This window comes from Mesoplodon densirostris, chromosome 5, assembly GCF_025265405.1.
Source record: "Mesoplodon densirostris isolate mMesDen1 chromosome 5, mMesDen1 primary haplotype, whole genome shotgun sequence".
Taxonomy (NCBI): Eukaryota; Metazoa; Chordata; class Mammalia; order Artiodactyla; family Ziphiidae; genus Mesoplodon; species Mesoplodon densirostris.
The window spans coordinates 107,035,768-107,062,728 of NC_082665.1; the positions used below are offsets into that span (position 1 = coordinate 107,035,768).

Here is a 26,961-nt window from a genome sequence, read left to right on the forward strand (position 1 = left end):
AGTGGGATAAAAGGAGTGAGATGGGATTTGAGAAGAATGGAAGGATCACCTCTTGGTATTTTGCCCCAGTGTCCTGGACCCCAAAGGCAGAAGAAAGCAGGCATTCCCACTCACTGAGCACAGCTCTCAGCTCAGTGGAGAGGGAAATAGGAAGATAACAAAGATAAAAACATCAGCTCCACCCAAATGAGTCAAATGAAGGCGCGTCTCAGAGTCTTTCTGTTTTCCTGAAACTCACGGCCTGAACCTAGGAGAGCACTGTCCAGCTGCCTGTGCTCGAATGGGAGCTTCATAAATCTCCAGAAAGCCTCTGACCTTTTCTCTTTTCACTTTGGCTCTGTTTCCTTCTTTGCTGAGGGTCCCTATTTGTCAGAGCAGAAGGGAATTGCATCAGTCAGTTTTGAATCAGACAAAACAAAAACGAGTGGGCAGCCTTCCTTGGAAAGGAAAAAATACTGGTGGGATTTTTTTTCACCGCCCCCCCCCCCGACTTATTAAGCAGCACTAAGTATCTTAGAGGAGGGTGGCCAGGATTTCAGATATATGAAGGGGAGAAGCAATTTGAACACTGAGTGGGGGGTGGGTTGGGTAGGAAAGCGAGGGTTTGGATTCAGCCTCACGGTTCTCCCTCTCCCCCTGCAGGTTAGAAGAGGCAGAGAGACAGCGCAGCCTGGGGATGTGCAGGTGTGAAGGTGCGTGTGCGCAGGAGTGACGCTGTACACACCGATACAAAGAGCAAACAGAGAAAGGAGTCCAGGAGAAGAAAAGAAAAGGTGACTGAAGTTGAACAAGAAAATACTCTGGGCAATAATAGTGAGGATAAGAGTGATCATAAGAACCATAGGCTGCATTCATTCGTTCAACATGCATTTACTCAGTGCTGCTCCGGGCTGGGCATGTTTTAGGCTCTGAGGATACAGCAGTAAATGAAACCAACCCCTGCCTTCAAGGAGCTTAAGTTGTAGAGTAATACATGTCAGGCCTGTAACATCTGTTATCTCATTTATAGACCCTACGAGGTGGTTACTATTATCCCACTCTACAAATGATGTGGCCAAGTCTCACAGTTGAGTCAAAATTTGAACTCAGGTCCCTCTGACTCCAGAGCCCCTAGACTGTGACACATGATACCCCCCACTAGCAAGACCCCAGCAAAGGCCCACTGGCCCTGCCTCGGTGGTGAGAGCTCATTGGACAGACCACTTTCCCTCCTTGAACCTCAGTCTATCCATCTGTGGAAAAGAGGGGATGGATTCATTGATCTCTGAATCCCCTCCTGCTTATTTGGAAAAATGTTCTATACCGGTATCCTCCCCCTCCCGAGTACTTCTTGTGGAGATGAGCGGCAGCTCCAAAACGAGATGACCGCCCAGAGTAATGCTTCCCACACTGGGTTCCAAGGAATTCTTTCTAGGGATTCTGAAGTTTTCTATGAGAATTTTATTTTTCTGAGACAGATTCCTGAGAACCCTCAGCTCAAGAGAGAAGCAGCCCTGGGGTGGCCCTCTGGCCGGCAGAGGAGGGAGAGAAATGGGGTGGAAGGGAGGGTGGGGAGAAGGGTGTGCTGGGGGTCGGGATGCAGCTAGTCCAGGCAGTTGCCTTTCTTCTGGGAGGTACAGGGCTGGGGCTTTCCCAGAAAAGCCCTTCCCCTTCCCCTCCTCCCTCCTCCTTCTTCTTTAAATACCAGTGAGTCACAATACCTTGCTCAGGTGCATCCGCCCTGAGGCTGGGAGAGGTGGAAGGAAGCGGGGGGCCTTGTGGGGCCCAAGGCTCAGAGCCCAGGAGGGCAGATGTGGTTCAGGCTTACACCTGGGACTCCGAGGACCCGGCTAGAACGTTTGAAGGAGGAGGGATGTGTCGCCAAATGGTAACGGATGCCCAAACAAGGTGAGATGGGTCCCAGCTCTTCACCTTAACCCTGACTCACGTCACCTGGCTGGTCAACCTCTCTAATGTGGACAAGTGAGGCAACAGCCTGAGCCCGGCTCGCACAGTGGCTAAATGCAGCCCAGGTCCCCCCTCCTAAGCTTGGTCAACTTATTAAATTACACAGGAAAAATCGAGATGGATTATTAATTCTGCACACCTCTCTTCTCTGCCTGGGGAACCTGCCTTCCCGGGTTTCACTTTTCAAAGGCTGAAATAGATATGGAGATTTTGCACTTAACTAAAGGAGAAGGGCGCTCACTTCAAGTCTTTTCAAAACCATTTTGGTTCTGAGCTCAGTGGAGCCAGTAAAGACCCAGTCACCATCTGGCATGAAAGGTGTTAACTTGGAGTCTTCGGTCAATTCTAGACATCAGACTCGGGAACAAAGAGAATTAGTTTCGGAGGCCCCCTTAGCCGGCCCCTCCCCTTCCAGCCTGTAAGATGAGAGCCTCTGTCTTGACTTGGAGGTATTAAAAAGTTAAGTCTGTGAGGTCACCTGCAATGCAGAACGCCAGGTGCCGGAGCTTGCCCTACAGGGCAAGATTATCTTATCAGCCAGGCTGATAACACTCAGGAAAGTCTGGCCATGAGGAACAAATACTTATAAGGCCAACACCTTTCAGTCCGTAATAGATTAGGTACAGAATGGGGGCAGGAGCAGGGGGCTGAGTTAGCAGTCAACTCTGGGCATTGGAGCCTGGTTCCTGATCGGAACCTTCCTGCGCTCACTCGTTCGGCTCATTAAGAAGAAGGCATGTTGAGTGTTGAACTGTTTAGGAGGTACTTTCCCATATGTCACCTCACTTGACCCTCACGACAGCCTGGTGAGAGAGCTATTGTTACCCCCATTTTACAGCTGAAGAGACTGAGGTACAGAGAGGTTAACTAATTTGCCCTTTCACACAGCTAGCAAGTGGGACTTGAACTCAGGTTTTCTGATTCCAGAACCTGTTTGCTTTCCACGCTCCAGCGGTGGCCTTGACCTGTTCTCACTTGGCTACCCTTTGAATTGACAGCTCCCCAGGAAGCCCCCTTTGCCCCTCGGTCCCCTGGTCACAAGCTCTGCCCACTTGGCAGGCCAGAATCTGATAAAGAGGGAAGAGGACATAGTGACACCATGGGAATGGTTGAGGGGTGCTCTAAAACAGCCCTGGCCCCCAAATACACACAGCCTTATGGGCTCTCCTGGGGCTTGGAATTCATTATCCCTGGGAGAGGTGATTAAATGATTAAATGCAAAGAATTAGAATGAGAGGTCATGCTTGGTGTCAGAGGAGGGGTCACTGGTTTCCTCTTGTGCTAGTGTGGAGAGGGGGTGGGGGGAACCTGGAGGAAGCCTCCTCCCTCTGGGGCCTGAGTTTCTCTTCTGCCAGAGGAGATGCTGGACTAGATTATCTTAGACATCCCTACTTCTGGGACCTCTCAGAAAAATCTCCTGGGACGAGGCTCTCTGTAAGCCCTTTTCTATCCATCCTCAGCCAGGAGTGGGGGAGTGTTCTGGAGGAAGCAACTTCTAAGCTAACTATAGAGGAGGTGAGTAGCTGGGGTCTGGAAGCAGCCCATGCAGATGCCTGGAGGTGAGCGCCAAAGTGTGTGTCTGAGTCACTGTGGTCCCGAAGCTTAGGTTACAAGAGGCTGAGAGATGAGGCTCAGAGATAAGCAGGAGCCAGATTACAAAAGGTCTTGTAAGACCATGTCAAGGAGCGTGGGCTTTATCCTAAGAGCAATAGGGAGCCAGAAAGGAGTTAAAACAAGGAAGTGGCATGACAATATGTGTGTTTTAGTACTTTCCCTCTGGTGCAAATGTGGAGACTAGATTGGAGGGCGGGGGACAGAAGAAGATGATGGGAGGAGAAAAGGCAGTGGGAGAGAGACCCCACCTGGACTTATTTCTGCTTCCCACCCCCTTCGTCTGACCTAGGCTGGCCTGGTTGTGATACCCATATTTGCAAGAGTAATAATAATGGCTACCATTTATAGATGCTTCCTCTGTGCCAGGCCCTGTGCTGGGTGCTGTGCGGGTAGGAATGCTTACCACCCATATTTTATAGATGAGAAAGCTCGGGTCAGAGAGGCCAGGTGTCTTGCCCTGGGTCACACAGCTGGTAAGTGGTAGCACCACCACCCAAGCAGAGATGTGGCTTATTGTTTTTAACCACTGGGTGCCCTGCCCCCTGAGGTGCCATCCACCCAGTTAGCCTGCACTCTCCAGAGCGGGATGGAGCTGTGTTGGCCAGCTTCCTGCAGCAGAGGAGAACTAGAGCAGTCCTAGTTGGCACAGACATGATTTGCTGTGGGTCCCTTTAAACAAACTGTGAGTTGTGTTTGGAGAGGGTGTGAGATCTTTGGGAGTGTTTGGGGTCCCACAGCTAGTTTGCCTTTGCCTGTCAGAGGGGGAACAGAGCTGGGCCTGGGGCAGGGTCTGATGCTGGGGACCCTCCTCCCCATTCCCCTCTCACACGAAGGGGCCTCTCAGAATCCTTGGGGCTTCAGGAACCACTTCCCAATCCAGAGGGGAACCAAGAAGTCACACTTTGCAGAGGCTAGAGAATGTAGAGGGAGAATGGCTACTATCTCTTTCCCATGCTGCCTTTTCCTAGAGGGGGAATAGGACCCAGGTCTGGGTCAGGGAGCTCTGGAGGGCACCCCAAGGTGATTAGAGCACCCCAAGGAGGTTACCACAGGGGCAGTGCTCCCCTATGCCAGACTTCTGTGCTGGGCCCTGCCATAGAGAGCTGGGTAACCTTGGAGAGGTCCCTCCCCTACTCCCTGTACCTCAGTTTCCCCACTGGATGAGGAGATCCCTAAATCCCCCCTCTCCCAGCCCCGGAGTCTGAGTCTCCAGAGCCTGGGTGAGGCTGTGGTCCAGGCTGACTGGCTTCACAGCTCTCTCCAGCCGTGGGGGCCCATCCTGTCTCTCAGGGCCACCGTGGAGCCAGGCTAGAAGGCAAGCTGCCCCTTGGGCCTTCCACAGCCTGAGCTGGAGCAGCTGCTTGCCCGCTCCAGGCCAGCGCCCTGCTCCTGCCCCCCACTTCCCCCTACCCTGTAAGGACACCAGCCCTTCTGGGTTTGCTCTGTCATTTGGAAGATAGGGCTGGCTTGCACCTGCAGAAGGGCACACTGATTAATTTATTTTGCATCATTTTGCATTACCTGGCTCCCGGGCCTCCAGCTTGACATGCAGATTTATGTAAAAGAGACCCGACATGCAAATGAGCCAGGCCTGCCACTTGTTTTAGTAACAGGCAGGGCTGCATCACTGGCTCCTCCAGCCCAGCTGCTCTTCCCATGGCCCACTGGCTCTCGCAAGCCCAGGAGGTCCGTCCCCGCACTGTGTTGCCTCTGCTCTGCTCAGAGGCCAGGCCAGGTAAGGAGTCAACTTGACAGTGAGGTTAGAAAGAAGAAGGAGGCTCAAGACACTGCTTCCCAAGGAGTTTCTGGCTGTGACTTGTTGAGAGACAGAGTGGGGAGGCAAAGAGACAAACACACACAACCAACCAGAGAGTACGAGGCCAACTGAGAGACAGGCAGGCAGGGATTCAGACAGGGGAGACAGGGCTGCACACAAAACAAGCATGGACGGAGAGGGATAGACAGACGGACAAAGAGCAGGCAAAGCACAAAGTCAGAGAGGGTGAGAAGCCAAAAAAAAAAAGCAAGCAGGAGAGTTGGGGACACAAGAGGGGGATGCTGATGGAGGGGGCGGACACCAAGAAAGAAACAGATTTCAGAGTTGCTGTGGAGGAAGAAGTGAGGATATAGCAACAGCCTGGCTGTGGGGAGGGAAAATGAGGGAGGCGTTGGCAATGACAGCTTGATGCTGGGGAGTTGGGGAAAAGGAGTCACAGGCGGATGTGACGGCGGAGACCTGCGGGGAGAGACAGGGGAGCTGCCCTCTTGGAAGCCCTGGCAGCGGCTTGACTCCCACAGGCAGAAGCGGTGCTACCACCTCATAAAGCCTGATTCGTATCCGTCTAGCTATGTTCACACACACATAGCTAGAGACACACACTTACAAACCCCACAGACATGCCTTGGGTAGAAGAACGCGTTCTAGAGCTATGAGGCTCTAGAAAGGGAGCTTGAGGGGTTGTCTAGTGCGGCACTGGCAGTGTGTCTGTCCTCCCAGGGCCCAGGGAGAGTTCACAGCCTGCCACCCCCACCTTCCGGCTGGAGAGCAGCCGACAGCCCTGGTCCAGGATGTTCCTCGCTCACGTGTCCCAGCCAGCCTCCCCACTTCCCGTTCTCCGAATGCCCTCGATCTGAGCAAGAAGGCAAGCAAGCAAGCAAATAAAAAACAAAGAGGAACCCCCTCTCATTCCCACAGCCTCTTCTGTAGGGAAAGTGACACGGTGGGAGGAGGGCGCCACGTGTAGGCCCTGGGTGGGTGATCTTGGAGGGCAGGCAGGGGCAGGGTGGGAAAACTCCCTTGGCTTTTGGATAATCTGCAGCTCCCCCCAACGAGACTTCCAGGGAGGGGACAGAGGAGGCATTTCTTAAAACCTGAGGTGTCAGCACTGAAGGTGCCCTCAGAGGCCCTCCAGCCCAACCTCATCATTTCACAGAAGAGGGAACCGTGACCCAGAGAGGCCCAACAGCTCGGTGAGGGCGAAGTCCGGCTAGGGTGGGGTTGGGCTAATGGACGTGTTTGCTCAACAACTACTGTTACCTCCAAATTGTCTCCTTGGCGTTGATGACCTTCCCCCCTCTTTTTCTGATTCTTCTGACTTGGTGCTGGATACACACACAGTCCCTTGAAAAGTGGACTCTAGTTTTACTCTGAGACAGATGAACTTTGTACACATTGTGAAACGTACGGGCTCAGATGCTTCTGTGCACTTCTCACTGGTGGTCCCATGAAGACCTAGGACTCTTTGGGTCACCTGTACCATCTCACCAGCTAGTACTGGACAGTTCCCAGCAGATAAAGCCTGCAAACAGCTGAGTCCAGCGAAGGTGTCATGTGAGCTGTAGGATTTCACCTGGCAGAGATCTGCTTTAGGATGGGGTCTCCAGGCACCCGGGTCATCTCTGGAACCCCTCCCTGCCCCTACACACACATCTAGAAGTGCAGGTCAGCTCCTGAGACTCACATTACCGCCTGGGCCCGACTCTCCACTTGGTTCAGCCAGAGGTCATCTAGCTCCACGCTGGCCCTGTCTTTTGTGTCACTCTGTCCAGCTTCAAGTGTCACCTTCGTGTTAACCTCTAATCCAGTGGTTGTTAACTTCTTGGGGGTGAGATACCCTTTTGAGGACATGATTAAGGCCATGGAGGTTCTCCCCTCATGGTACTGTTCATGCCCACGAGACTTTTCATACGATGTCAGGGAATTTGTGGACTCTCTGAAACCCACAGACCAATATGGACCCAAGAGTCCTCCTGGCATCTCAGCCCTTAGGAAGCGAGGGTCCCAAGGCCCCGAATCATTTCAGAAGAAAACGGAAGCTCTGACAAGGTGGCGTTCCTGGATACTTCCCATAGAATGTCTTCTTTCCCTCTTTCCGTCTCAGGGATTCCTTTCTAGGCAACTGTTTCTTCCTTGCTGAAAAGTCAGATCTAAGCCTTACCACTCTCCCCTAGCTACGTATCAGGCAGGCTCACATGGCACATGATGCACAACTCAGTTTTCCTTCCCCTCCGGCTCTCTTTCTTTCCGTCCTCCTCTCCGGCAGCCCCTCCCGCTCAGCCGTGCCCCGAACCCCATTCTGCTGTGTCTCAAGCCAGGGCTCAGCTGAGCACCGGACCCTGAGGCGGCTCCAGAAGACGAACAGGGTAGGCGACACACTCTCAGGGAGTCGAAAGCTGGTCAGTCTTGTCCCTTTGTCAGCTAGGGGAGACCACGGATGTCCATGTTCTCAGAAAAAGGGCTTCTGAGGGCAAGAGTGGGTGGGAGGAACAGAGAAGCCAGAGGAGAAAGGGAGGGGTGGGGAAGCAGAGCGAGGGCGCTCTCTGCAGACTCCAGACCCTGAGCACTGCCCCGTCCCTACCCCCACCTCTCCTTTTCCAAAAGCTGGTGACAGAGGAGGTTGTGGACTCTGGGCTCTGGGCCTGGCTGGAGAAGCTGAGGGGCCTCTGTGTGAAGGGGAAGCGATGGGAGGACTGGAATCTCTGGGGACCAGGGCAGGCTAGGGGCATGGGAAGTTCCTTGTGGAAGGCCCAGGACTCAGGGTGGGCCAGGGCTCAGAAGAGTGAGAGCAGGCCCCTCGCCAGAGAGAGGTCTGGCCAGCCCATGGGGTGGCCCAGGCATCCAGAGTGCCTTTAGATGGAGAAAGCTGTTTAATCTCCCCCTGGACATCAGGAAGTTGGAACCCAGACAGCTGAATACAGGGCCAGAGGAGTGATTTCAGAGGAAAGATGAAAAGAATTAAAGTCAGCTCAGGAGGGAGCGGAGGAGAGAGGTCTCGGGCAGGTCGGGGGTGGGCGGCGAGGGGTTGTCCGCAAAGCCCTGCACCCTGAGCCTGGCTGGGAGTGCCTCTGGGGGTGGAGGTGGGGAGCCTTGCTGAGGCGGAGTCTGTGGGCGAGGGTCAGGCCTGTCCTCCAGGGGAATTCTGAGGAGGTGAGTGTCAAAGCAGAGAGGAGCTACCAGGGGGTTCTGAAGATCATGGGAGAGCTCTGAGAGGAGACAGCAAGAGGCCAGGAACAGAGCCTCAGCCCAGATTTCCAGTCCAGGCAGGACCACAGCGTGTGTGGGGGGTGCTCTTGTGATGGGGGCAGGGCTTGGTCCTCTTAACTGTCCCTCTCCTCCAGGCCTGGAGACTCCAGCCCCAAATCTCTGGCTAAGCAGCAAAAAGGGACAAGAGTGTATGGTGGGTGGGTTATCTACCCCTGGCAGAAAGTGTCAGCCAGGGCATCCTGGGGCTGAGGGGCAGGGACAGGGGCTATGGTCCCAGGAGACCCTAGGTTGAAGGACAAGGACTGTCCTAGGAAATGGCCTTGTCCTGCATCAGGTCTAGATGGGAGAGTCGGGACTGGAGGACAGCTGGGACTCAGGCAGCGCCTCTGATGACTCCTCTCTTCTGCTGTCTGCTCTAGTCACACACACACACACACACACACACACACACACGCACACGCACACACACACCATCAGCCATCCTTGCTTGCTCTCATATTCCCTCCCTCCCTCTCTCTCTCTCTCTTACACACACACTCACATACACGCACACTTAAACATACATTTAAATAACTTGCAGACATATATTAGCAAAAACATTCCATCCGGGCTGGGATTTCTCTCATTGCTTTGAATTCCCCTGGGTTTTAACTTGAGGTGGGGGCGGGGGGAAGGAAGAGGCAAAGATTTGACTAATGTTGGGTTAAGATTTTTTTCTTACCCCTTTCTTTCTTGGTTACTGACTGCCAAGAATTTATGTTTGTAAAAGGAAAAGAATTAACTGTGTTGATTAAGAGGCAAACTCCCTGGAAATGTTCTCTCTTAACCCTTTGGTACCCTCTCAGTGAGAGATACTGGGGTTCTCTGGCCGAGGGCTTCACATCCCTGGGCTGGAGGCCCAGAACCTTCCAAGGGGCTGATCCTCCTCAAAGGGAACTTACGGAACTGAGGCAAGCCAGGCCCTTCGGGCGTGCGAGGATGTGCGAGCGTGTGTGTGGATGAGCAGATGTGTAGGTAAGTGTTGTGAGAGTCCGTGTGTGAGTGTGGGTGCTGTGAGTTCACGTGTACACGTGTGTGAGTGTGCAGGTGTGGGAATCAGCGTGCTGGCCGCATGCCTATGCCCCAGTGGATGTGGGGTGCGCTGGGCATCCCTGCCGCCTGCTGGCTGGGCGGCAAAACACCAGGAAGGGGAGGGAACTTCACCTTGACCAAATTAGCGGGCACGGATTTGGCAGAAGCCGAGGGCCTGGGGGTGGGGAGGCTTTAGCTGAGGAAGCAGGTTCTTTCTTGATATCTAGCAGCTGTTACCACAGACTGACCACAACCAAGGCCAACCCTGGCCATCACTCAGTGTCCTTGCGTGGGGAGCCGGGGTGGGGGAATTCTTTCCTTTTTCCAGCTCAGCCTAAGCACCCAGCTCCCCGTTCTCCTTCCACAGCTTCCCCAGCCCTTAGGAAGAGCCCGAGCCACGTGGCTCCCGAGCTAGGGCAGACAGCAGAGGTGCTGAAGCCTATGGGATGAGGCAGCCCTGGAGCTGGGAATGAGGGGTCTGACTGGAGAAAGGATGTTGCAGGGAGACAGAGGAGCAAAGGAGAGCTTGCCTGAAGCTCAGAGCCTCGTGCGTATGCATCCAACCATCCAGAACTACCAGTAGTTCCTGAGCCCTGCACCTGGTCTTACTCCTCCCGGACCTTGCACTGTTTCCCTCAACCTGGACAGATCTTCCATTCCTCCTTTGTTTAGCCAATTCCTACTTGTCCTTCAAGTCTTAGATGTCACCTCCTCCAGGAAGCCTTCCTTGCCCCCATCCTTAGCCGTCCTCCCTTGCACGACAGCACCCTGGGCACACAGGCACACTCCACCTGGTGTCAGCCTCACGTCTTCTTGTCTGTCTTCCCTGCTGGACCCTGCACTCCTTGAGGATAGAGGTGCTGTCTTCTTCATCCTGAATCCCCTGTGCCTAGAACCATGCTGGCACCCAGCATGGGCTCAGCCAGGGCTCACCCAATTGGATTTAAGACCCTTGACTGCCGAAATCAGTGTTAGTCACTCCACAGGCTGTGATCTAGAGTGCTTTGTATACACGCCCCCGCTGTGACACTTACCACAAGACCCTAGTGTCATCTGCAAATATATTTGACCCTCTTAATTTTCTGTGAGTTTCTCAGGACAAGGATTTGGTCATAGTCATCCCCAGGGCCTTGCACAGGATCAGACAAATAGTAAAAGCCCAATAAATGTCAAATGAATGAAAGAGTAACCAACGCATGATAAAAAATCCAAGAACAGGGCTTCCCTGGTGGCGCAGTGGTTGAGAGTCCGCCTGCCGATGCAGGGGACACGGGTTCGTGCCCCGGTCCGGGAAGATCCCACATGCCACAGAGTGGCTGGGCCCGTGAGCCATGGCCGCTGGGCCTGCGCGTCCGGAGCCTGTGCTCTGCAACGGGAGAGGCCACAACAGTGAGAGGCCCGCGTACCGCAAAAAAAAAAAAAAAAAAAAAAATCCAAGAACATATATAGAGGGGCTAATGTAGCTATAAAGATTGTTAAGGGCTAGAGTGCAGAGGGGAGACTGTGCTATCAGAGCAGGATGGGAGGATAGAAGGGAAATATTCACTGAGCACTTAACTGTGCACCAGCACTGCCCCAGGCATCTAGGGGTCATTATTTCATTTTATCCTCTCCATCTTGTGTGGGGGGGTACTTACGTCATTTGACATATCAGGAGATTGAAACTAAGAGAGGTTAGGTAACTTGCCCAGGGTCACACAGCGGTACAGCTTCAGCCGGGATTCAAACCCAGAGCGTATGTTTCTCCCACTGTGCCATGGTTCACGAAGGACGTGAGTTTTGAGCAGAGTTTTGAAAGATGAGAGGGGCACGGCTTTGTAGAGAAGGGTCACAAGCTCAGGCAGGGGAAGACTGAGGTTTCCTGGGAAGGATTGATGCTGGCTAGCTTGTCCCATGAGTTTACACAAGCTACTTTATGTCCAGGAAGCAAGGGGAGAACCAACATGACAAGAGACAGTGCAACTGTGGAGAAGGCAGAGGAGCATACAACATTCCAGGAAGGCCTTCAAAAGTAGATCTGAAGCCCAGTTTTGAAAAGGCAATGGGTGGGGATTTTCAAAAGGAGCCAACACAGATGCAGGGCTGATTGGGTGGCAAATGCTATGCTGAGCACATATTAACACATTTAATTCTTCCAGCAAGGCTCTGAGGTGGGTCCTGCTATGATCCCCAAATACTGGGGAGAGGGGAGGCCCAGAAAGGTTAAGTAAGCTGCCCCAGGTCACAGGGCTAGTTAACGGTAGACCTGGGATTTGAACCCAGACAGTTTGGTTCCAGAGTCTGTGCTCATGGCCACTGAACCAAGGAAGGTGAGCAGGGCTGTGGAGGTCCCTCAACATGGAGGGTCACTCTAAGTCACATCGGCAGACGGTCTGGGAGTGTGATCCGGATCTGGTTGGAGGGATAGGAGAGGTCAAGTTAAAGGAAAGACACAAATCCCAGGCTGATGAGTGAGGACAACATTTCAGGCTGGGGAACACTTAAAAGTGGGGGGCAGGGACAGAGTCTCTGATGATCTAAACCTTCTCCGTGCATGTGGAAGAACTTGTCCTTGCTTCAGGGACTCTGGAGTTCATCACCCCTGTCCCAGCCCCCATGAGGGAAACCCCAGAGGGCTATGATGCTGTGGGTTATTCCTAGGCTACTTCTCCTGGAGAACTCTAACCTATTTCCTCTCTACCCACCCAACCTGTAAGCAGGGGAGTCAAGCCAGACATGGCAAGTGGGCCCACCCCTGGCCTTGCCCTTGTTCCTGCTGGATGCCTGCTGCCCTGGGGGACGGGGCCTTCTCCTTCTTTCCATTCAGGCCAGGACCCCTGGGAAGGGGACTTGCAGCCTCCTGGTATCTCAGCTCTAACCTCTCATAATTAGAGGGATTCTGCCTTCTCCAGCCATGTTCCTTTGTGGTCTGGGTGGGTGTCACTGTCCCAGGCCAGCCCATGCCTCTGTCCAGAGAATCCAGAGACACTTAGGAAGAGGGCAACAGCCAAGCCATGGGCTGAGGGAAGATGATGACTCCCCCACTGTCCTGGTCTTGTGGTTTTGGGGGGTGTTAGATCTTTTTGAAGGGGGATGCTTTGTATCAGAACACTAAGAAGCTGTTCTCTCGAACACCCATGTTCAAGAAACGCTTTCTATCCAGCTTTGGAACTTCGGGTCTGGAGGGAACTGGCATCCTGGGATTCCCCTATGACTTCTCTTATAGCCACGGCAGATCAGCCGCCAGCCATCCTCTCCCTCCCCTTCCCTGGGCAGGAAACCATCTTGAAACATACCTTTGAAAGGTCCTCTCAAACAGCCCTTTACCTTGGTATGACACCTTAGAGTCACCGAGCATTCTTGCATCCTTGGCCCGTGGGGCCCTCCTCATATCAGCCCTATAAGGCAGGCAGCTCAGAGATTATTAGACCCATTTTACAGATGAGGAAAATGAGGTCACATGGTTGGTGAATCATGCTGGCCCCACTGTTATATTTCTAGGCAGTGGGATCAGAAGGTAGTCTGGGAGGGGAGGGACTGGGATCTGGATCAATGCAACCAAGGAGATGGAATTGGAGAGATGAGTGATCACAGTTCCTCTGTGTTCAGGAAGTTCCACCTTGAGTCACCTGCTTTTCTCTGACCACGACACCATCAGCTTCCTGCTGAGTGTTGGTGAATCAGCTCCAAGTTGCTCTCAGCCAGGCTCTCGTAGGATCTGACTCAAGGTCCGTTTCAGGTAGGCAGTATCTGTGGAGACTTCTGGTATCAGGCCCACATCTAAACAAGAGCGAGCATTTGAGAAATATTTGTGAAAAAAGGACACCATGAGCAGCATTTGGGCTCTTCAGAGAAAAGAGATGCACAGGCTACAGGGGTGGCTGCAATAGCAATACACAATTACATAACGGCATCACCACAGCACCCTGCATTGCTTTAGCACTGCTTCCAAAGAGCTTTAAACACCTTCAGGTTTATTAGGCTACTTGATCTCATAAAAGTCCCACAGATGGGTGGTGATAGTTATTATGACCATTTTATAGATGAGGAAACTGAGGCCTGGAAAGGTGTTAAGTGATGTGCCCAAGGTCTTACAGCAAGGGAGTGGGGAAGTAGGGCTGAGTCTGTCCTGTTTCTAAAAGTTTCTCTAGGTGTTTTGTTCATGGGACTCCCTTTTGGTGTCCACATTCCTATGAGGCAAGGTGTGGACAGAGGAGGTGACTGGCAGCAGACTCAGAATTTTCCTGCACAAGGTCACTGAGAAACAGTGAGTCAGGCTCCCTTATATTGAGGTCAGTTTCCTCTTTCACTTCTCCAAACAATTGTTGGGGAGTGAGCTCACTTGTTGTTTATTCTCAGATGAGGTGCCTTGAAGGGTACTTGCACAGAGGTACTTGTACAGAAGGGTACTTGCACAGTCGCCCCTGAAGGGTTTGATAGTTGTGGTGTTCTGAAAAAGTGGCCAGCGCTCTAGCCCTGGGAGTCCAGCCCTCCTGGCCCAGTAGTGCCCCAGTCAGGTGAGGGGTCTTCGCTAGCCCTGTCGGTTACCAGAGCGTCGACACTGGTTTCCTGACCTCTAATATCATTCCATTCAATCCTCTCCATGGCAGAGCTTCCAAAAGCTCTCCCTCGTTCTCAAAAATTGTCAGTGGAGTCCCATTGCTTCCAGCCTCAGCTTGGCCTTCAAGACCCACCCAGTCAGGTCCCAAACTGTCTCCCCAGCTTTGGATCCTCCACCTCGTCCTCCTCTACAAAACCCTGTCTTCAGCCAAGACTGTAGGGCTTGTCTAGACATGCTTTGTTTTCCCAACTCCACTGTTGACTGCGACATTATTCCCTTGGTCTGGAAAGCCACTCTTACCCTCTCTGCTGAATTTCTATCCATCCTTCAAAACCTATGATGAATGTGATCTCCTTCATGAGGACCTCCTTGATGATACCACCAGGAAATGATCCCTCCCTCCTGCGATGTCTCACTTGGCATACGGGTCTCTACACAAGCAATTCTTTGTGTGTTGTGGCAATGGTATAAAGCCTTGGACGTTTGTAAAACTTCAGAGATTGCAGAATTCTGTAATACCACGTGTGTGAGTGTGTGTGTGTGTGTGTGTGTGTGTGTGTGGTGTGTTTATGAGAGGTGAGCGCAGCTATGTAGAACACCTCAACACAAGAAGGGATTGGACATTTACTGGGTTTGGAATGTGTCAATCACTTCTGCTCGGCCAATGAACAGAGAGCCAGATGTATCCCTCAGAGGAAAGAGAACCCTCACTGTAAAATCCGTAAACACTTGGAGGAAGAAAGAACAGAGAGTGGGAGAAAGTGAACAGTATGTATCGATCACTCTATATTCCAGGCACCGAGTTAGAGAGGAAACTTCATGTGAACAATGAGCTCACTTAAGGCTCACAATAGCTTTTAGAGGTAGGGGTTATTGCCCTCATTTTGTGGATATGTGCCATTGAGGGTTAGGGTCTTCAGGAAATAGACTCTGAGAGGAAGACTGTGTGCAGGAGGTTAATTGGGGACTGTTCACAGAGCAAGGCCTGTAAGGAAACAGGACTCGGCGAAGGGAGAGGTTGAATGGCATTGGAGTTGCCGAGAGGAAAGTCAAAGGAAAGTCTCTCCCATGGGGCACACTGAAGCTTAGACAACCCTTCAGAGATATTCCCCCATCCAGGGAATGGGGCTGGGTCATTGCACCCCTGGGAAGGGGCATAACTTAGGCAAGGCCGCTCCCTGCAGCTGAGGACATTTCCTGGGGAGGGACAGCACTCACTGCACGTACAACTTCGGACTTGAGAAATGCCTGTCCTGCACACACACAGCACTGCTAGCGAGTGGGAGGATTAGGGATTGAACTCAGGCCTGTGCTTTGCTCTGAGGCACCGTGTGGCTTTCAATCCACCTCAGAATTCAGCCTGACCACCCTGTACCCAAAAGGCACCTTCAGGAAGACCATGCCCAGAATGTCCCCCGCGGAAGTCACCCCATGAAGAGAATGGTCTCCGCTTTTTGGAAGATCTCAGTAGATCTGGCGTCAGATAATAGCAGTGAGAAGGCAGGTATTGCTGATCAGTTAATGATGTTTTCTGATTCTTACACTTTGGAAGCTTTGATGGTGGAATACAAGTGTGATATCCAAAATATTTCACAACCAGGAAAACACCCAGGACAGTCAGAGGGCTGGCAGTATGCATCCCAGCTGAACATGAATTACACCTGGTGTGCTCCGGAGGACAAGACTGCAGCTCTCCCCAAGAGCCATGTGCTGGGAAAGAACCTGGGAAGGGCTTTCTTCAGAAAACAAAGCTGAGAGAGGCAGGTCATTTGATTAAATTGGCCATTTGCTTCAGCATCTGAGGTTAGTGATCTATGCTGTAAGCTTCTCCTTTTGCAAGGACAGTGTCTCACTCAGCTCTGTATTTCCCCAAACCTGGCACAGTAAAGTTTGTTACATGAAATCTGTATGACCCTGGGCAAGACCCCACCCTGCTCTGTGCCTCAGTGTCCTAGTTTATAAGATGAGAGGTTTCCAAACCCTGTTTCTCCTTGAAACAGGAGAATCTGGTGAAGCCCCCTTAGGAGAAGGGAGATGAGTGGGCCGGTCCAGGGCCTCCTATTCTACTTTACTCAGAGCAACTCCTCTTGTATTTGTTTATGCTTCCATACGGTTTCACTTAAACCAGCATTCCTCAGCTAAAAACAAAGCCTGGGAACCACCGGGCTGCATATGATATCTGAGGTCCCTTACACACAGCTCTGACATGTGTGGATGTGAGTGAGCAGATGGACAAATGAACGAATGAATGAGTGAACAAATGAATGAGTGAATGAACTCTTTGTGTACCTAGCTAACATACGCCAGTCCCTGGCCACACCATTCTTGGAGCTGAAGGCCAGCCATCCTGGGAAGTTTGGAAATTGACACAGGGCTTTCCCAATGTCCTGTCAATTGCGGGAGTCAGTCTCCACCACGGCCATGGATAAGGCCTCCTCCTTGCAGATACCTCGGATGCCACCAGGTCTGGGCTGCACTTGTCTTTGACTTTCCTAATACGTTGACTCAGCTGAAAGAGATACTGACAACAGCAGCACGAGTCACTGGCAGGTTTGGTGAAAGAATCACTGGGTTTTCTCAGTGTGTGTCCTGGGGTGTGGCACTAGGTCTGCTTGCTTCAGCTCCCTTCCCTCATAGGGAAAGGGGTCCCAGTTTTTTGGCCTTGCCCTCCCTCCCACAATCCCTCCCTCCCTTCCTCCATTTCTTTCTTCCTCCAAGGCAATGGTTGTCAATCTTGACTGCATGTTGGAATCACCTAGGGAGACTTAAAAATTACTGATGCCCAGAGATTCTGATTTCTTGCTTTAGGGTGTGGCCTTGGCAATAGGATTTGAAAAAGCTCCCCAGGTGATTTTAATATTTAGCCAAGGTTGAGAACAACTGGTCTGAGGATATGGAGTAGGGTTCCCAACCTCAGCTAAAACCGTTTCTAGCCATGGGGTTCAGATGTTTCTGCTGGATTTGGGGAGGCGTGGGGCACAGGTTTCTCTTAGCAATGGGGGACATAAAGGGAAGTGGAGGGAAGTACACATCACCACCCCTGCCCCGCTAAACTAGCACGGAGTCCTGTGGGAGGATAGGCCTCAAAGGAAGCCGAAGGGGCTATTTTCATAAAGGGTCCTATGAGACTCAGGGAGATCAGTCCTGTTTGGGGTCTAGGTGACAGGGTGTGACAGCATGGTGGGAGGGGCAAAGGACACTATGAGGCTCCAGGGCACAGAGGACACCAGGTGGGCATGGTGGCAGCACTCTTAGAGGGCATGCTGGCAGCAAGGCCCACCCTGGGGTGACTGTGGTCTGCATGGTATCAGAGAGCAAACAGGGTCGGCAGAGAGAGGCTTTGGTGAGACATGGCGTCCACTCCCCATGACAGTCCTGCCCACGAGCACATGTGGGACACTCCCAAGGGGTCCCCCAAATCACAGAGTGAGCCTGTGGCAGACAAGAGCAAGCAGCAGTGAAATCTGGTCATTTCACTGAGGGGAACCCACGTGGACATGTGGGATGGTGAGGTCTGGGGACACTTGGGTCACAAATACAAGCCACAGTCTTGAAACTGGTGGTGGTGGCAGTGTGATAAGGTACGACAGAGGTGAAGCAGAGGCGCAGACGTTTGTGACCTTCTCTGAAATGGCCCCCGGGTTGGATCAGTCTCCCCAACAGCTTTCCCTCGTGTGCTCACATCCAATCAGGGTCTTCTCAACTCAAGGCTTTTCTGCATGCATGTTCACAATGTGAGTTATGTGCTTTTACTTCCTGTGCAAGTTCTTTCTCTCTCTTTTTTAAAATCACATTTTCTCCTAAATTAGAAAGCCTCTTTAATTGTTAGCAGGAACTGAGTTTTTGCTCCTTGCATGGACAATATCATTAAACACTGGAAAATAAACAAACTGGAAAACATTAAGACATTTTCAAATCCTTTGCTTCCCAGAGGGTGTCTGGGGTCCTGGGCAGGACAAGGCTCTGCTGGCCTGGGTTTATATTGTGTTGATGACTTGACCCCTCCAGCTGTGAGAAGCCAAACTGACAGCAGGGTTGTTTTTACTAAACTTCCCAGGATTGCGAACTTGATTTGGGAGGCATTTGCGCTGAGGTCTCCAGCGACTGCATCGAGCTTCCTCCGTGGGCAGAGTGCATGATGGGAGTGGCCAGTGGCCCTCGTAGCTGACAGCTGTTGTAAACCATCGCTGTCCTCCCGAGCTATTCCACAGGACCCGGGGAGGTGAGGGGAGCTGTGGGAGGGGTGGTGTGTGAAAACATTTCTTTCCATCTTGCTGAAATGTGAGTCTAATGAAATGATAATGAGGTTGTGGCCTTTAAGCTCCATGGAGCTTCTTGTGCATTGTAATTTTACCCAGAGTGGGGCTAGTTTTTGAAATGATTAAAACTATCGATTCCTAGGCCTGTGTGGCTTGAATCGGAATTCATTAGAAGCCCAGAGGTGAGGGATAAACGTTTCTCCCTAGTTCAGCTGGGAAACCGATCTCATCTTGTCTGAGTCTCCTCCTGCCCGCCCACCCAGCTCTCCAGCAGACCCTTGGCAGCATAACCAGCTGGTGTGGGAACCCCTGGCAGTGCTGGAAGACAGACAATAAATAGGATCCAGCATCCACAGAGCGGCAAGTTATGAAAGTACCAGCCATGAGTCCTAGCCCATTTTCCTGGGACCTCTCCCTCCTGTTGGAGGAGGGAAGCTCTCAGTGTTTAGTCTTGGTCCTATTTTCTTACAGGCATTATAAGTGAAATGTCTTTTCTGTGAAAAGAAACACACAGAAACACAGAAACTGTGCAAAGTTGGACCCAGAAGAATCCTGGAAGGAGAAACTCCAGCCGGGAGGCTGGCTGACAATGTGGGGTGAACTTGGATCTCCTGAGTACCAACTTTCTTGGCATAGAATGAGGGGTTTCTCCCTCTGATTTTTGTCATCACCACCATTCTGGCTTCCAAGAGCATAAGATGACTCCTTTCAAGTTTAGAGCTGAGACAGGCTGGCATCTTTAAAAAAGAACCTTACTTTGAAAACGGTATGGAGGGTTCTCAAAAAATTAAAAATAGGGCTTCCCTGGTGGCGCAGTGGTTGAGAGTCCGCCTGCCGATGCAGGGGACACGGGTTCGTGCCCCGGAACGGGAGGATCCCACATGCCGCAGAGCAGCTGGGCCCGTGAGCCATGGCTGCTGAGCCTGCGCGTCCGGAGCCTGTGCTCCGCAATGGGAGAGGCCACAACAGTGAGAGGCCCGCGTACCGCAAATAAATAAATAAATAAATAAAATAAAAAATAGAACTACCATGTGATCCAGCAATTCCACTTATGGGTATTTACCCAAAGGAAACAAAAACACTAACTCAAAAACATAAATGCACCCCCATGTTCATAGCAACATTATTTATAATAGCCAAGACACAGAAACAACCTAAGTGTCCATTGATAGATGAATGGATAAAGAAAATGTGGTGGGGACTTCCCTGGTGGCGCAGTGGTTAAGAATCCACCTGCCAATGCAGGGGACACGGGTTCGAACCCTGGTCCGGGAAGATTCCACATGCCGCTGAGCAACTAAGCCTGTGAGCCACAACTACTGAGCCTGCGTGCCACAACTACTGAAGCCTGCGTGCCTAAAGCCCATGCTACACAACAAGAGAAGCCACTGCAGTAAGAAGCCCGCGCACCACAAGGAAGAGTAGCCCCTGCTCATCTCAACTAGAGAAAGCCCGTGCGCAGCAACGAAGACCCAACACAGCCAAAAATAAAAATAAATAAATAAATACATTTGTTAAAAAAAAAAAAAAAGAAAATGTGGTGTACATATATACCGTGGAATATTATTCAGCCGCCAAAAGAAAAAGTAAGGATATTATGCTAAGTAAAGTCAGACAGAGAAAGATAAATACTATATGATCTCACATATATGTATAGTCTAAAAACAAGTGAACAAAGAATAAAACAAAATAAAACTGAACTGGGTGAAGGGGATCAAAAGGTACAAACTTTCAGTTATAAAATAAATAAGTCATGGGATGTAATATACAGCATGATGACTATAGTTAACAATGCTGCATTGTACATTTGAAATTTGCTAAGAGTAGACCTTGAACGTTCTCAGCACAAGAAAAAAAATTGTAACCATGAGGTGATGGATGTTAACTAGACTTACTGTGATCATTTCACAATATATACAAATATTGAATCATTATGTCGTACATCTGGAACGAATATATTGTTATATGTCAATTATACCTCAATAAAAATAAAAAATAACCTTATTTACTATTAAAGGAGACCAAAAAGAAAATAATTACAGAAAATGTCAATAGCATAAGGATGGGCATGCTTCCTAAGTATGGGTGTCTTCAACCTTAGTGCTCTTCTTAGGTCTGCTCTTATCTTTAAGGGCTGAAACAATTTATATACACTTGGCCTGGCTTCCTGCCTGTGTCCATGTGGGGTCCGCCATCTTAAAACTGGTCCATCTCCCCTCTTAATCTCCTCTCTGACAAGCCTAAGAGATCACATTTTAACGGCCCACCTGGGGCCTCCTACTCACGTGGAGGTTCTGGTCTGAGAAGAAGGTTTTATCCATAGCAGCCTGGGGGTAGTGTAAATGACTCCAGGAGACAGTTGGGGTGCTGTCCTCCACATGGGGCAAAGCAGCCCGGCAAAAAGTCCCCTTGACCCCATGCCCTCCTTTTTTACAGCCTCCCTGGGTAATCGTGGTCATAAAATGCACATCAATCATTATATTCAGACTGGAGCATCAAGGTCTGCCTTCAAGGTCACACACACCATGAGCATGTCCATTTTGGAAATAGTGTGATATATTTCCAATTTCCCTGCTCTCCTTTTTACAGGTAAGCATCACTGTTCCAAAGCTCTCCCTATACCAGGTGAGTGGCATGCCCTTCCTCTGGCTTTCCAAAGCACCACATGCATCTAGGGTCCCCCATATTATACCACATCTCATCTTTTTCTCTGTGTGGCCCCCACTAGACTGTGGGCTCCTTGAAGGCAGCGTTTGCATTTTATTCCTTTTTGCATCTCATTACCCAGCACAGTGTCTGTCCCAAAACATACCTGGGCAGATGACTGTTGACTGAGTGAATGAAGGGAAGAATCCATGATGGAGGTCATTTGTCATTTAATTCTCAGGACAACCTTATGAGACAAGCAGGGCAGGAATATGAGCACTGATTTCCTGAAAAAAAAAAAGAAAGAAAGAAAGAAAGAAAGAAACAGAGCTCCAGGAGGGTAGGGCCTTGCTTACGGTCACCTGACTTCTGGAGCTGGCGCCAGGGCTGTGATGCAGTCTGGTAGGCAAAGAGGTGTGCATTTTTCTGCCCACGCTTGCTGCTCTGGGGCTCCTAAGGTACTGGTTCGGTCTTTCCCGAGGTGCCACCTACACAGGTGGTTCCCGAGAGGTTCAGATCAAGGTCCCCTTTTATTTTCTCCCCCTGCCCCACCCCCCATACCTGGGCATGAAAGATTAGGCCTAGCAAACGAACAGCAATTATGCAGTAATAATGACTCCATTTTCTCCTTTTTATTAATAAGACACACATGCAACATGCCACTCAGAGCTTTCAGTTGACAGAAAACGAGTTCTATTCTATTCACCAGGTGAACAGAATTCCACCCAGAGGCAGACAGTTAAACCACCTTCTGGGCTCAGGGCTCGGCTGGGAGTCAAAGCGCTGCACTTGACAGCCCGTCGATGGGCCTCCATTGAGCCGGCCGCCTGCCCTGGGTCTCCGAAGTCAGAGGAGACAGGGGCCATTTCAGTTGCTCCCGGCTTGCCTTCCCGTCCCTGCTGCAATCAGCAGACCCTGACTTCTGGAAGAGCGTTACTGCGATGTGTCAGCTGCTCTGGGAGAGCCCAGAGTGATATATTCCGAGACCTGCCAGGAGAAAGGGCTTACGGTCAGTTAGGAACTGTAAACTCCCTCCCGTGGTATTGTCGGTGGAATTTTAACACTCTGTCTCCCTCTGTCTGGGCACTTCCTTCCACTCTTGGCCTGCTCCGCTATGCATATGGAGCAGGGCTCAGGTCTGAAGGTCCCCAGGGAGAGCACACGGTCTCACTCGGTCCAAGAGTCACGGCTGGAAATGGGAAGCGAAGCTCAGACAGGACTCCAGCCTTCGCACAGGCCCTGGGCCTTGGCAGGGCCCCTGTTCATTCTCCCGCGCTCCCTCCCCTTTCAAAGCAGGAGTGAGGCCCAGCACAGGCCTGAAACCAGCCAACAAATGGAACCCTAGCCTGGTTCCTCCTTCCTTCCTTCCTTTATTCCGGCAACAAACTCTACTGAGGGCCTCCCTACTGAGGGCCCACGGTGCGCTGGGCAGGGAGCTAGGAGCTGGAGCACTGGGGGGTCACTGTCCCGGTCCTCATGCCACCCTCACTACTGCTATTCAATTCTAATCACCCTACAGAAAAAACAGACAGGGAAAGAGGGGGCAGTAAGAGAGAGAAGGTTGCTCGAGGAAGAGCGTAGCCAGGAGTGCCCTTAAGAGGTAGTAAAACAGGAAAGGATGAATGGTTTGGGAAGCCCAAATTTCCCCCCTTCCTACAAAATGGGTCTCAGTCCTCCACTCCTCTCTCCAGGAAACTCATCTACCACGTCTATGCTGATAACTCCGAAGTCTGTATTTCTTGCCCAAACTTCACTTTTGAGGGTCAGGGACCACTCCCACCCCCCAACATAGGTTTATATCTACGTCCCCAGAGCCCAGTACAGTCCATGGTAGATGCGGGGCATCCAGGAATATTTGTTGAAAAATGACCAGTACCACTTCATAAAAGAGGCAGCTTCTACAGGATCAATTTCCCTAATTTTCCCTCTTAACTCCTCTCATCTGTTTCCCCTCAAGGAAAGACCATCCTGTGGCTACAACTCTCAAGACTTTTGCTTCAGCGAAACCAAAATGGAACTGGTGAGATTTCTTCATCCCACAGGGGACTCTTTGACCAATTTGGGGGTGGAAGGGGGTTGTCAGGACTTGCCTTTGTATCCTGAGTACCCCCAGCCCAGGGCTGGATTTGCATATGTTAATATGAAGAACTGGAGCTAGTTAATGAGAAGCAGTGGGCCATGTGGGTGAGCGGAATTCCTCAGAGTATTTTTTTCAGATGTCTTAACTCACTCTCTTTGTTGTATTTCGGCAGATCCAGGTGTTTGGATTGAGTTGGTCCTGGTCCCCGCGCCCCTCCCCCAAATCTCTAAAACCACAGATCTTTCTAGATGCCAGACTCAGCCTTCTGTCCAGAGGGTGATGGTGGATGGTGGGAGCCCTCTGCCCACCTGGAAACAGCCTCAAGGAGATGGCCTGAGGGAGCGGGCCCCAGGCTGGAGAGCCCCCAGGACGAGGGCTGGGGGGGTGGGGGTGTTCCTGAGGGGGGATGGGGGGAGAGGATAGAATTCCAGAGGCAAGAACCCTCAACGGAGACAGCCCGCTGGGCTTCCAGCCCTCCATCTGGGTTCCACTAAAAACACATTTTGCGTGTTTCTGTTGTTCTTAAGTCTGGGTTTATTTCAAGGGGAAAATTATAAAGAAACATCTCTGCCTTTATTTCAACAGCAGCTTGCGCTTGGGTAGATTCTCATCTGTCTGGCCTGTTCTGCCTGAAGGTGAAAGGAGGGGGCGAGGGTGGGGTCCCAGAGAGAAGAGGCCCCAAGAGACTGAGGCCCTAGGCTCTGCTTGCTGCCAGTGTCCCAGACCAGTGGGTCTGTCCCAGTGCTCTCCTTCCCAGCTAATAGCAACCTGGATGGCAGAAGAGAGCCTTGGTGGTTTGAGAATGAGAGGTGGGGACTGGGGGAAGCACAGGGCAAGCAGAGATCAGCTCAGGCTGCCCCACCTGGGAAACCTCCACAGACAGAAAGGCAAGTGACGGCATCCCCGCAGGTATTTGAAAACCTTCCTCTCTGAGCCCAGGGCAGCATTCAGTATGTGACCACTGAAGTGAGTCTGGGTATTTTCCTGATAGGAAGCCAGAGGTAGCAGAGGCCCATCCTGAGGATTCAGGTTCTAACCCAGTCTGAGAATCCTCAAGGTTACCTGGAGCCCTTGAACTTGAATCAGCCCTCACCTCAGAGACACAGGGAATGAAGGTCAGAGCTAGAAAGGCCCTTAGCCACCTAGCCTGGTGCTGTCACTTCTCAGGTGAGGAAACTGAGGCCCAGTGAGGAGAAGCTACTCGCTCAGGCCACACAGGGGGTGGGTCAGTTGGTGGACCAGACCTACATCCCAGGCCTCGGTGCTGTCTGGTCCTTTTCTGCAACGCTGCTTATGAGGGTAGGTGGGTGGCCAGATCTCCACGGAGGGGCCAGAAGCTCTCATAAACACATCATTCAGGGACTAGCATGTATGCACGCACCCAACACGTACACTGGCCCTTGGACCCTGTCAGCAGAGCTCATCAGTTCCCGCACCCCCAGCACAGTCTGGTTCCTCCAGGGTCATCTTGGACACTCAGGCTCTGGACAGACACAGGGACTCTGAACACCATGGTAGATATGGTCGTGTCTTTGTACAGAGCTGATGTCAGACACAAAGAGAATTCGTAGCCCAGGCGCTAGGCCCTGGCCTTTACCCATAAGAGAGCAATTCTTAAAGAGCTCTCTCTCTTCCTCTGAGAAGGGCCTCCACAATGACTCAAGTTGACCTGCTTGGGAAGGATTTGATTGCCCCCTGGTGGCCGTATCTGGCCATATCTTCACGCCCCGCTTTCCAGGGCCTCAGCCTATTCCTTCAGGAAATTTGTACTGAGCCCCCTGCTGTGGGCCAGGAAACTGAGTGGTCAGTAGACTGTAGGAGATTGATATGCAAAGCAAGAATTATAATGCAGGTTGATTAGTGCTATTACAGAGGTAAGCTTAGGGTACAAAGTAGGCTTAGGCAAGGAGCCTAAGAAAGACTCCTGAAGGGGTATGGGCTGACATGCTTCCTGGGCTATGTGTAAGTACTCAATTATTATTATTATTATTATTATTTTTGGAGTAGAAAAAGATTTATTGCACACCTTGCAAGGAGGTGGGTGGCTCAGTCCCTAAAAAAACATGGGCTTCCCAAAGGGTTTTGACAAAGCATTTTTAAAAGCCAGGTCAGCACTCAATTATTAAGGTTCTCTTATTTGGAGTTTATAGTTTACCAAAAGATTGCACTTGCATATTCTAGTTTATCCTACTGACAGTCTCATGAGGTATGTATAATTGTCCTTATTTTACAGATGAAGACACTGAGGCCCAGAGATGATCAGTGATTTGCTCCAAGTCACTGTCTTGTAATTGACTCATTTGATTTGTGCAGTTTCCAAACTACTCCATCTGGACCAGACAGCCAGGGGGAGGTGGGTATATCAGGCAAGGGTTACTGGTGATGGTTGGTGTCCACCTCTGCCGCCAAAGGGTTGGTAAGGTAGAAGTTTGAACAATTCTCTCCCATCCCCCAGGGAGCAGACTTCTCTTCTTCCAGAGCTGCACAGTGATGCCAGGTGGGCCTCATGGGGCAAATGCAAACTGGAGAGTCCTGGGCCTGGTGACTATATCCCATTCTCATCACACACTGGGAAGTGATGAAAACAAGGGATGTTTAATTTCCTCTTTGCTGCCCCCAGGAATGTAGTTAGCTTCGAGCTTGGGAGCACAGGGTGAGCACTAAAAGGCCCTCTGGACGTGATCCTTAGAGCCACAGCAAGGTAGGCCAGCCTCAGGCTGGGGAGCACAACCCCAGGAGGAGCCTAATCTTCCACAGCCAAGCACAAGCTGGAGGTCTCAGGTCCTTGTTAAAGAAGAATGAAAAATCCGGCGCAGCTATTTAAAAACAGGCAGCGTAATGTGGCCAACAGCTGCAGGGCACAGCCCAGGGAGTATCTGGGAAATCATCCACCACTGCCAGCCCTGGAGAGAGAGACCTTGTGTCCCTGGCCAAGGGGGTATGTGGGTCTATTTAGACTCCCCTCTCATCCTCCTGACCCAGAGCTAGTTAGTTCATCAAGGGGTCCTGCTGACACCCTCCCCAGACTGTCTCAACAATCCCACTGCTGCCCCAGGGCCTAAGTCCCATCATCTCTGCTTAGAAATCTGGTTTGTTTCCCAACTGTTCTCCCTCTCTCTTCTCCCCACAGCCTCCCTCACAGGGAAGGACCAGGGCATCGATCCCACCTGCTGGGCTCCCTCAGGGTGAGTCTGGGCCCCAGGATGTACAGACATCTCACAAGGGTGGGGGGCTGCCTCTGGGAAGGAGCTGGAAAAGACTGAGGGGAAAGAGCTGGGCTGAAGAGAGAGCCTCAGTGTGGTAAAGCACAGAGGTGGGCTTGAGTGTGAGGGGCTGTGTGCAGTGGCCTGCTGGACCAACAGGGCGAACTACAGTGCATGTTGACATTTAGATGAGAGAGGATGGAAAGACTTTGCTGGGGCTCGGAGTGACTTGTACCTCCCCCGGGATTCTAGGCCTGTGTGTTTTCTAATGAGCTCTAAAATGGAAGCAGTGTGTTCCAAGGACAGGACTCAATGAAGAAGGTCCTTTGGACCAAAGAAATTGACAAGAGGTGGAGGATTTAGATTCAATGAACCTTCACTGATAGCCTACCATGGACCCAACACTATGACAGGTACTTGCTCATATTTAATCCCATTTAGTCCTCACCACAGTCCTATAAAGTGATGAAACTCAGAGAGGTTAAGTAACTGACCCAAGGTCACAAAGCTGGTAAGTGACGGCACTAAGATTCAAACCCAGGCCTCCTAATTCCAACGTGATATGTTACAAGAGTATCTTTAGACTTTGCCAATTTCTGGACATGATGTGGAGACTT

General features: G+C 51.3%; 2 long non-coding RNA genes across 2 annotated transcripts; both read left to right on the plus strand.

Moving 5' to 3' along the window:
- Positions 1–648: 648 nt before the first annotated feature.
- On the plus strand, positions 649–23,127 carry LOC132491230 (uncharacterized). Its single transcript, XR_009532649.1, has 3 exons — positions 649–773; positions 20,852–21,004; positions 23,019–23,127. It is a non-coding gene; the product is annotated as an uncharacterized LOC132491230 (long non-coding RNA).
- Positions 23,128–25,042: 1,915 nt separating this feature from the next.
- On the plus strand, positions 25,043–26,751 carry LOC132491231 (uncharacterized). Its single transcript, XR_009532650.1, has 3 exons — positions 25,043–25,494; positions 26,272–26,326; positions 26,597–26,751. It is a non-coding gene; the product is annotated as an uncharacterized LOC132491231 (long non-coding RNA).
- The last annotated feature ends 210 nt before the right edge of the window (positions 26,752–26,961 follow it).